General features: G+C 58.0%; 1 long non-coding RNA gene across 1 annotated transcript; it reads left to right on the top strand.

Annotated features, from left to right (window-relative positions):
• The first annotated feature begins 2,143 nt into the window (after positions 1-2,143).
• LOC123932927 lies at positions 2,144-5,139 on the top strand. Its single transcript, XR_006816485.1, has 3 exons — positions 2,144-2,671; positions 2,907-2,986; positions 3,716-5,139. It is a non-coding gene; the product is annotated as an uncharacterized LOC123932927 (long non-coding RNA).
• Positions 5,140-10,498: the final 5,359 nt, after the last annotated feature.

Genomic DNA, 10,498 nt, shown 5'->3' with positions numbered 1-10,498 from the left:
ACGGGCACGTCCATACCCACCTCAAAAATGAGACCCTTTGGGGCATGTGCCTTGAACTCAGGTCATGATCCCAGGGTCCTGGGCTCCCTGCTTGGCAGGAAGCCTGCTTCTCCCTCTGGCGCTCCCTCTGCTTGTGCTCCCGCTCTCGCTGTGTCTCTCTCTGTCAAATAAATAAATAAAATCTTTTTATTTATTTATTATTTTTTAAAAGAATTTATTTATTTATTTGACAGACAGAGATCACAAGCAGGCAGAGAGGCAGGCAGAGGGGGGCAGGGAGCAGGCTCCCTGCTGAGCAGAGAGCCCTATGCGGGGCTCGATCCCAGGACCCTGAGATCATAACCTGAGCTGAAGGCAGAGGCTTAACCCACTGAGTCACCCAGGCGCCCAATAAAATCTTTTTTTTTTTTTAAGTGAGACCCTTAAAAAAAAATGAGACTCTGTCTCAAGAATCAATAAATGTAACGACATTTTTAAAAGATTTTATGTATTTATTTGTCAGAGAGAAAGCGGGCACAAGCAGAGGGAGCAGCAGGCTCCCTGCTGAGCTGGGAACCCCAGGACCCTGGGATCATGACCTCAGCCCAAGGCAGATGGTTAACCAACTGAGCCGTCCATGCACCCTTGGAACCCCATTTTTTGTAATGTTGCATTGGGTTGAAGGTACTAATAAGACCGAATTTTTATCAGGTGCTTACTACGTGCTGGGCATTTGGTAAGCAGTCTCTCTGCTGGGGGCTCACTCCGCGTTCCCTGCCCGCTAAGTGGCACTTGGCAGCTGGGCCAAGTTCACAGAGGAAGGAATAGAGACTTGGGAAGACAGTGTTATTCGTTCAAGGGCACAGAGCTCAGAGTTCCCTGAGGATATCTCCAGATACTCCAGATATCCCAAGACCCCAGGGGTTAGGACTGGATGTTTGGAGCCTAGAGGGAAAGGACAGGGAGCAGCGGGGGGCACAGAAGAATGGAGGAAACCAGACTGGGAAGGAGAAAAAACAACGGGAGTGCGGAAGGATGAGTGGGTGTTTTCCTGGTGAAGACCGGAGGAGGCCCGCCAGGCAGAGGATACAGCCTGGCCGTTCAGGAAGAGGCTGACTCCTAGGAAGGGTCTGGACATGGATTCTCTGAAGCTCTGCTTTGCTCTGGCTAAGAGGGCAGGCGCGAGGGGGCAGAGAGCATTAACATTCTGGGGTACAAAATTTAAGGGAGCGACAAAAAACTCGGTCACCAAGATGGCTAGTCGTTTCTTCTCTCCTTTAAAAAAATTGAGATCTAATTCTCGTACCAGAAAACTCGCCCTCTTACAGTGTCCAGTTCAGTGGGTTTTGCACAGGGAAAAGCTCCAACGGCTGTCACCGCTCGTCCAGAATGAGATCAACGATTCAATACGATAGTTTGACTCCAATGACTGCTCCCTGAAGTCCGGGCTGGATGGGAGGGTAAAATCCCACGCATCGAGGCAGGATCATTTATGGGAGGCCCAGCCAAAAGGGAAAATCAGTATGACTGATCTGCCCTGATGGAGAATTTTGATTCCGTGTACCCATGGGTTTCTTTCTTTTCTTCCATTTGCTTTACTTTCTTAAAAGCATCAAAATCTCACTTCTTGTCCTGAGTTTCTGCCTCCCCGGTCCAGGCCCTGCTTCTTGGGACCCCGCCTTTAAACCCTCCTCACCTCCCCCTACCCCAAACCCTCCCACGTCCCCCCTCCGTGAAAATCTGGGAGCCACGGGGTTGCTCTTAGTGGATGAAGGAACAAAGCAAGGAGGTTGGGGAGTCAGCCTGCTGCGGGGGGGTGATCCGGGCCCGAGTGCCCCAGGAGGGAAGGCGGGCCTGGGGTGGATGTGGGGACAGGGGTGCCGCCTGGAGGCCCCCATCATTACAGGAGGTGTTAGGGTTCCCTGCACTGAGGCCCCGACCTCCCGTGGGGCGGTACTTGGAGGCGGGGCCTCTGGGGGGCGGTCCTGAGGGTGGAGCCCCGCGGTGGATTAGTGGCCTTATAAGGAGAGGAAGAGAGATCCGCATTTTCCAGACCCTGGAGGGCGTGGTGAGAAGGTGGGGACTGCAGCGGGTGCGGCCCACCCTGCCCGGGGCCTAATCCCCCACTTCCAACTTCCAGGATCTCGAGCGGCTGTGGCTCAAGCCCCCCTAGCCTACCGGGTTTTGTTATGGTGTCCTGAGCTGAGCCGAAGGGGGTGTGAGGGGCGTGGGGGATGGACAGAGCCTCCCGAGCAGCGGATGGAAGGGATGGGATGACCAAGGAGGCTTCGGGTTGCTTGACTTGGAATCCCAGCTTTCTTCCCGTCCAGCTGTGGGAACCTGGGTACGCCATTCCCCTGCTCCGCTCCTGTGCCTCAGTTTCCCTCTCTGCTAACGGATATCATAGCATTACCCAGAATTGTTCCGAGCACCGAACGAGTTCCTTGTGGCCCACACTTAGAAGAGGGCTCCTTGAGCGCTGCATCTTCCTCTCAGTGGGGTGCTTTCTAACTTTGCGGCCCTGATCGAAGGCCCAAGGGATGCTGCTATGGTGCTGGGGGTGGGCACCCCACTTTGGGTGAAGAGGTCAGGGGAGATGGCGCTTGAGCTGAGACCCGAGTGACGTGAAGAAGCCAGGCTGGGGAGCAAGAAGCACGAGTGCTTCCAGCACAACACGTGCAAAGGTCCTGAGGTGGGACTGGCCTGGAATGTTTGCGGAGCCCCCAGGAGGCCCTGGTGGCTGGAGCAGAGTTAGTGAGGGGCAGAGGTGGGGGAGATGCGATCAGAGAGGCGGGCCCTGGGATCTGCGGCGGGGGTGGGGGGGGGGGACTGGATGTGCCAGGAAGTCTCTGGCAAGTTTGAAGAAGGAGAAGAGCTGGCCTCTGACATCATGGGTTTGTTTTTTGTGTTTTTTTTTTTTTTTGCAGAGATGAACAAGACGTGATTCCTGTCCCTAAGGAGAGGCTTCCGGGTGGATGTGAGTCATCCTCTGAAGCTGGAGATGTTGGTAAGACAGGATGGGCTGCAAGGAGGTGGGGCTGATCCCGCGGGTGGTGCAGGTGACAAGAGCAGAGGTCAGGAGGTAAGGAGGCCTGGCAGGTTTGGGTGCTGCTGAGGAGGAGGGAGGGCGGGGTGGGGGAGGGGCGGGCTGGCCGGCAGCAGGTGGCCTGGACGCCTGCCAGCTGCGACATCCTAGGGAGGGGTTGAGGGGGTTCTGCTCTGAGGTCACACTCACCTGGATCGAACCCCATCTGCACCCCTGTTGTGTCCTTGACTTGAGGACATAACCTCTAACTCCCTCTTTTCGGGGAAAGATCCGGCTAGTGAAAGGGTTGCAGGAAAGGACGGCCTAGAAGATGTGTGGCACACGGGAAGCCCCCTGCGTACCCCTGCCCTGCCCTGCCCTGCCCTGCCGGGGTGACCTTGCAATCCACCGGCGGCCACCCTCTCCCTCCCCAGACTCCCATGTCCCCCAGCTGGCCCCCTGCTGCTGCGCTCAGGTCCCTCCTCTGGTCGCCCTCCCCAGATGGAGCACCACCGGGAACCCTTCCTGCTGCCCTTCGAATGTGCCAAACCTGGTCTTGCACACAGACCTTTCCCCGTTCCTCTCCCTGGAGCCCCCTTCCAGCCCGGGGTCATCTTGCCCCTGCCCCCGCTCAGGGGGACTTCCCGACCCCCCAAGATGTTTCACACGCCCCTCCCCGGCGCATTCCAGGCCCCCCTTTTTTCTTCTTAGCAGTTAGCGCCCTGGAACACGCTATGTGTCTTCCCTTCCCGACATCATTGTGTCTGCGCCCTAACGTGGGCTCCGCGCGCCGCAGCGTTCCCAGCACACAGCAGGTGCGCAGTAAAGCTGTGCTGGTTGGAGACAGAAGGGGTCCCCGCCGCTACTGAAGGGAGCAGTGAGATGTCCTGCCCCGCGCAGAGGTCTCACAGGACCGCAGAGCGGCGAGACCATCACCGACATGACCTCATTGGCTGGAGGGCTGGTACTTCGTGGGTGCTTAGCCAATCGCTTGGCTGGAGGGCACAGTCCCCAGAGACCTCCCTCAACTCGGACCCCAGGGGCGAGCGGGGGCAGCGGTGGGGGTGGGCCGTGACCCCCAGAACCTGGGGGGGGGCCTCGGAAGAGTGCCGGATTCACACCCCTAGTGTAGCCGTCTGTGGGGAGCCACGAACAAATACACCGTCCTGGGCAGCTTCCAAGGACAGGGGTCCATTCTCTCCGCTTTCTGGAGAGCAGAGGTCCAAGGTCAAGGTGGCGGCTGGACTGTGGAAGTTCCCAGGGAGAATCTGTCCTGGGCCCCTCTGGTGGTGCTGGTTCTCCTTGGCTCACGGACGCCTGGCTCCCACCTGCCTCTGTCTGGACCTGCACATCTCCCTGAGTGCCTCTGTGTCTTCACAAGGACGCCAGGCACCGGCCTCGGGGCCCACCCGAATCCCAGTGACCTCCTCTTAATTTAACCAATTGTATCTGCAAAGACCCTATTCCCAAACGAGGTCCCACTCATGGGTTCCACTCATGGGTTCCAAGTGGGCAGGAGTTTGCCCAACATTTGCTCCAACACACAGCAAAGATTCGGGGCTCACAGGCCGGAGGAGAGCCAGACATGCAGACAGGCCGGGTGGGCTGGGGGTCCCCTCCCCTCCCCACCCCTCAGCAGCTAACTCCTCAGCTCCAGCTCGGGGACAGATCTCAAATCCATCACTTCCCTCCAGCCTCCAGGGGCACCACCCACGAGCCTGCTTCTAATGTTTGTGGGACCCAGCAAGAATTCGGGGGGCACGCCCAAAACCCACCTCTCAGGGTTCAAAAGCCTGTGCACCAAATAAGAAAATGCCACCCAAGCGGATTCTGTCCTCCCATCGGGACAGAAGCTCCTGGGGATGAGAGACGCGTGTTGGGACCGTCAGCTTCACGGTCACGGGGACAGTTACCATAGGAAACACAGGTGATAACCAGTGCTGGTGAGGATGTGGAGACAGTGGGACCCTCGCACGCGCATGTCCTGGTGGGAACGTAAAGTAGCGCAGCCACCGTGGGAAAGTCTGGGGGTGCGCCTGGGGGGCTCAGTGGGTTAAGCCTCTGCCTTCAGCTCGGGTCATGGTCTCAGGGTCCTGGGATTGAGCCCCACATAGGGCTCTCTGCTCAGCCGGGAGCCTGTTTCCTCCTCTCTCTCTGCCTGCCTCTCCGCCTGCTTGTGATCTCTGTCTGTCAAAGGTTGAATAAAATCCTTTAAAAAAAGAAGGGAAAGTCTGGTAGCTCCTGCAAGGGGTGAGTGTGGAGTTACCATCTGACCTGACCTGTCCACCCTGGAGAGCTGAGAGCCGTGTCTGCGCGAAAGGCTACTTACGAATGTTAATAGCAGCAGCGTTCGTGATGTCCAAAACGGGGAATCAAACCAGACGTCCATCAGCTGATGACGGATGAAAACGTTGTCATTCACCCACACCCCAGAATTCAGGCACCCACGAACAGGGGCGAGGTGTCCATGTGCTGCCCCAGGGACGGACCCGAGCCCACGACGCTCAGGGAGGGAACCAGACACAGAAGGCCACACGGGGTGTGAGTCCACGCGTGTGACACGCTCAGACCAGGCTCCTCCATGGACGGGAGTGGGGCTCGTGGGGGTCGGGGGCTGGAGGAAGGGAAGGAATGGGGCCTCTTTTGGGGGTGACGGAATGTTCAAACGTTGATTGTGGTGAATATAGTACAGCTGTGAATGTGGGAAAAACAACCCCCGAACTGTGCCCTTGAGGGTGTGAGTTGTCTGGTATGTTAATTATATCTCGATAAAGTTATTAGGAAAAAAGGAGAACCCAGCCGCAGCGTCTGGACATTCGTCCCGTGGGCGGACCCTGTTTCCCCCTCCCCTTCAGCACATCTGGGCTGCATCTGAGACTCGCTGACCGAGGGGGCACGAGGGAAGGGGCCCTGCCCACGGCAGGCCTAACTCTCAAGAGGCCTGGAGCTCCTGTCCGGTTCTCGGGGAGTCCTGGGATCCCACCTAAGACGTCCCACTGGCTGCAGCCCTGGGGACATGCGGCCACACAGAAGGGGAGAGAGGCTGCCTGAGGCCCCAGCCCAGCCCACCTGCGAGTTAGACGCCACCGTTGACTCCTGTCACCCCTGCATGGGACAGAAGAACCACTCGGCTGAGCCACGTTCCCGGCTCCCAGAACCGTGGGCAGTGATAGAGTCTGGGGCCGCTGGTTACACGGGGCTAGCCCAGGACTCACCCCTTCAAACCTTCCTGGCAAGTCTGCTCCACAGTTAAAGCTCTCCGTTCCTCGCGGCTCTGCCCGGACCCCGGGGCCTGGAGAGAGCCTGCCCTAGATCCCTGCGGCCTGCCTCTGTTTCTCTCCCAGCAGTTTGTTCGCTGTGAGAAGGGTCCTCACCTGCACACAGGCGGCATCTCCGCGCACGCATCCTCTCCCTCTCCCCCAACAAAAAACCGCCAGCGGCCCTTTGCTGCCGGAGTCCGGGGAGTGTGCCCTTGGGAGGCTGCCCGAGAGGGTGAGAGCCGCCCGGTGCTGGAAACAGGTGATTCTGAGTCCTGGGTATTGGGGTGAAGTCTAGAAGAGGAGGTGTAGGGAGAGGTCCAGAAGGGGACACCAGCCAGGTCTAACTGCACCACCAGCCACCGCCTGGGCCGCCACAGGCCCTCCCCGGGGGGCTTTCCCAGCCTCCGAGTCACCTGCGCTGGCCAGTGGCGAGTAGCTGCGTGTGGCTACTGAGCCCTTAAAATATGGCTGGTGTGACTGAGAAACGCCTTTTTTTTTAAGTTTCATTTTTTAAAAGATTTTATTTATTTATTTGACAGACAGATCACAAGTAGGCAGAGAGGCAGGCAGAGAGAGAGGGGGAAGCAGGCCCCCCGAAGAGCAGAGAGCCCAATGCGGGGCTCGATCCCAGGACCCTGAGATCATGACGTGAGCCAAAGACAGAGGCTTTAACTCACTGAGCCACTCAGGCGCCCCAAGTTTCATTTTTTTAAGTAATCTCTACACCCAACATAGCTCAAATGCATGACCCTGAGATCAAGAGTCGCATGTTCTCCCAACTGAGCTGGGCAGCCATCCTGAAACCAAATTTTATTTTATTTTATTTATTTTTAAATATTTTATTTATTTTTAAAAAAAACATACACCCCAATTTTTTTTTTTAAAGATTTTTGTTTGTTTGTTTGTTTGACAACAGAGATCACAAGTAGGCAGAGACGCAGGCAGAGAGAGAGGGGGAAGCCACGCGGGGCTCGATTCCATTACCCGGAGATCAGGACCTGAGCCGAAAGCAGACACTTAACCTACTGAGCCACCCAGGCGCGCCTATTCTTTTTTTTTTTTTAATTGACATATAATTGACATATAACCATTGTGTAACCTTAAACAACGTGTGCTGATTTGATACATTTAAATATCGCCACGTGCTTAGCACCGTAGTTTACGTAGCACCTCTGTGAGCTCACACAACTACCATTCCTCTTTTGTGGCAGGATAGTCTGTTTCTACTGGGACCACATTGCTCTGCGTAGCAGTCCCAAGGAAGCTTTTTCTTTCTTTCTTTCTTTCTTTTTTTTTTTTTTTTTCATTTTTGAAAGATGAAATCTGTCAGAGAATCACCATCTATAACTTGTATGCCCAGCATATAGAACAGAACGTTCACGACCAGCAGGCTTACAAAATCGAATGTGACCACCAGGTTGAAGCCCCACCCTCTCTCCCCGTCCCCGCGTACCACCACCTCCGTCGCCAGACAAAACCGCTGTGTCCACTTTTCCTTTCAATTTTATCGTGTTTGTAGGACCCCTACATGACACACCGTCAGCCAGCTTCGGAATTCTCATAAACATGGTAGAATAGTGTTGGATTTCTTCTGCACTTTGCTTTCTTTGCACGATCTTACGTCTGGGGGGCCATTCTGTGGATGGGTGTCCCCCGAGGCGCATGCCTCTTCGCCGCTGTATAATATTCCATGGTATAAACATACAAGGAGCTGTGGTTCCATTGTTGGATGGATATTTGGGTTGTTTTTGGTTTTTGGTTCCCTATTACGACAAGCAGTGAGGGTTTCAAAACCCAAACGAGATCCTCTGTTATGGGCTGAGGACTTGAGACAGCCCTCGGACAACAGCCTGTAAGACCCTGACACTCTCAGGCCTATGGATTGCAAGGACTCGAATCCTTCCATCAACAGTGTGAACCAGCTGGAAGGGAATTTTTGTGAAGCCCCGGCCAGAAGACCCGGCTAAGCTGCATTCGGATTCCTGAGCCCTGGAAACGGAGAGAAGAAATGGGAGTTGCTTTAAGCGTCTGCATTTGGGGCTACCTGTTACACAGGCAGTAGCTAGCTACTACGCCAATGTCTGATTACATGTTCGTCTCCCTCTTTAATATCTGTCCCTGAAGCCACTTAAAAGCGTCAAGTTGAGCAAAAATAAAATGGCTGCTCCAAGGTTCGGTGAAGCTTGGTTTTAAAGCAAGCTTTTCCTCTCTTCTGCAAACCTTCCCTCCTCCCTCCTTATCCTTCTCTTTCAGGAACGCAGAACTGCCACGAAAAGGGCTGATAGCACAAACCCAATTCCTGCTGCAACCGGCTAGATCCTGTGCTTCCCCGCAAACACCCCAGCACCTTCTTTGGGGAGGGCCCAAGGTTTCTGAAGGCTGCCGCCAGCCGTAGCCTCCTTTGCCGGGCATCGCAATAAAGTTATCGTCCCTCTTTATCCCAAACTCTTGGCTTGGTGTTACTATGGTGGCCGGAAGCTCCCAGGCTGATTTTGGAGCCTCCACCTGCTGGAAGTTCGCCCCCAGGGCCCTGACCTGCAGGCCTAGACTCAGTGCTGGCCTGGTCCCTTTCCATGGGAGGCTTTCTCTCCGCACGTTCAGACCAGCAGGTTGATCTCCTCCTTGTCTCTGAGTCCTGGCTTAAATGTCAGCTTCTCCAAGACGAAGTCCAGCCTTCTGCAGAGGGACAATTTTAAAACGCATCCCCACATACCCCACTGCCCCCAAACCCCTTCACCTTCTTTCCCCCATTTCCCGTCTTCCCATACTCTATGTCATTTGCTTATTTGTGCTGTGTGTGTCTGTGCCCTGTCTCTGGCTCCCCCCGTGCCCCCTGCCCCTGAGCAGGGATCTTTGTTGGGGCCGAATTGTCCCAGCGCCAGTGCCTGGCTCGGGGAGAAGTTCGCAGTATTCGTCCCTGTCTCTAACGCAGTCCGCTCCCTAAACCCACGGCTGCCTGCCAGCCTCAGCGTCCCCCTTCACGCCCAGATTCCGCCTGCGATCATGGGTTCCAGCCCCCAGGTCCCCGAGGTCGGCTCCTAGACGCCAGGGTTAGCGCAGGGCTCTGGAACCAGGGGTCCGGAGCGCTCAGTCCCCTCCGGGCTCGGGAATACGCCGCAGCGCCCAGCCAGGTCCCGGCGTCCCGCCCTTCCCCGGGCTCCGGAATCCCGGCCCCACAGATCCAGGCTCCGGAATTCAGGATCCGGTGCTCGAGCCGGGCCCGGAGCCAGCGGCAGCCGTTGGACGAGGTTTTTGAAAGGTGTGGCGCCAAACCTGCGCGGGCCGGGCGCGGCGGCGGGAGGGGCGCGGAGCGAAAGGCCGGGCCGGGGCCTGCGGGCGGCACGGGGCGGGGCGGACCCTCCTACCCCGTCCCCGCACCCCCGTCCCCGCAGCAGACCGTCATCCACTCTCTTGCGCCCCGCGGCCGGCGGGTGGGGGGTTCGAGTCCCGCCTGCGCCCCGCCCCGCTGGGGGTCCCGTGCCTTAGTTTCCCCCGCCGGCCTTGCCCCGAGCGTCCTGCTGCGCGCCTGGCGGGGGCAGCCGGCGCAGGGGGCAGCCCAGCCTCGCGGGGCGGCGGGAGGGGGAGCCCGGACCTCCTGGCAGCCGCCGTCCCCGCCCCGCCCGTCCAGCGCCAAAATTTGAAAATTGCGGTCACCTCCCAAACCACGCGGGGGAGGGGAGCCCGGCCCGACCCAGGGGAAGCGCAGGGCTTTCTGGGACTTGGAGTCCAGCCCCGGGGGGCGTCCCGCGTGTGTGTGTGTGTGGGGGGGGGTGCTCCAGGCACCCGCACCCCGCCCAGCGCCGAGAGGTCGGGGTGGGTAGCAGGGGCCAGACTCGTTTTACAGACGCGAGGGCTGAGGCCCAGGCCCGTCCGTGCAGCCCGTGCCGCCGGGAGGGGCCTGGCCTCCGGGCCCGGGAAAGACGGGGAGGCGCGGAGGGGCGAGGGCCGTTCGCGGCGGGGTGGGACCCTGCAGGGCCCTGAGCCGGGGGGGGGGGGGGGGGGGGGGGGGGGGCAGGTCGGCCAGGGCTCTGGGCAGCGGTCAGCGGAGCTCTGGTGAGGAGGGGGCTGCAGCTGGGTCTGGGGCGGGGAGCGTTGGCAAGGTGACCCCAGGCCACCCTCAAACCTCTGTCACTTTCCTCCCGCTCCGGCCCTGCCGCCTGCAGCATCAGGGATTCGTTCTCCCCTCTAAATGCCCTCCCACCCTGCATCCCAGCCACCGGCTCCTCTGTGTCAT

This window comes from Meles meles, chromosome 20 (genome assembly GCF_922984935.1).
Source record: "Meles meles chromosome 20, mMelMel3.1 paternal haplotype, whole genome shotgun sequence".
In the NCBI taxonomy this organism is placed as follows: Eukaryota; Metazoa; Chordata; class Mammalia; order Carnivora; family Mustelidae; genus Meles; species Meles meles.
Note: the sequence above shows the minus strand (reverse complement) of the source record. Positions and strands in the feature narration are given on the sequence as shown.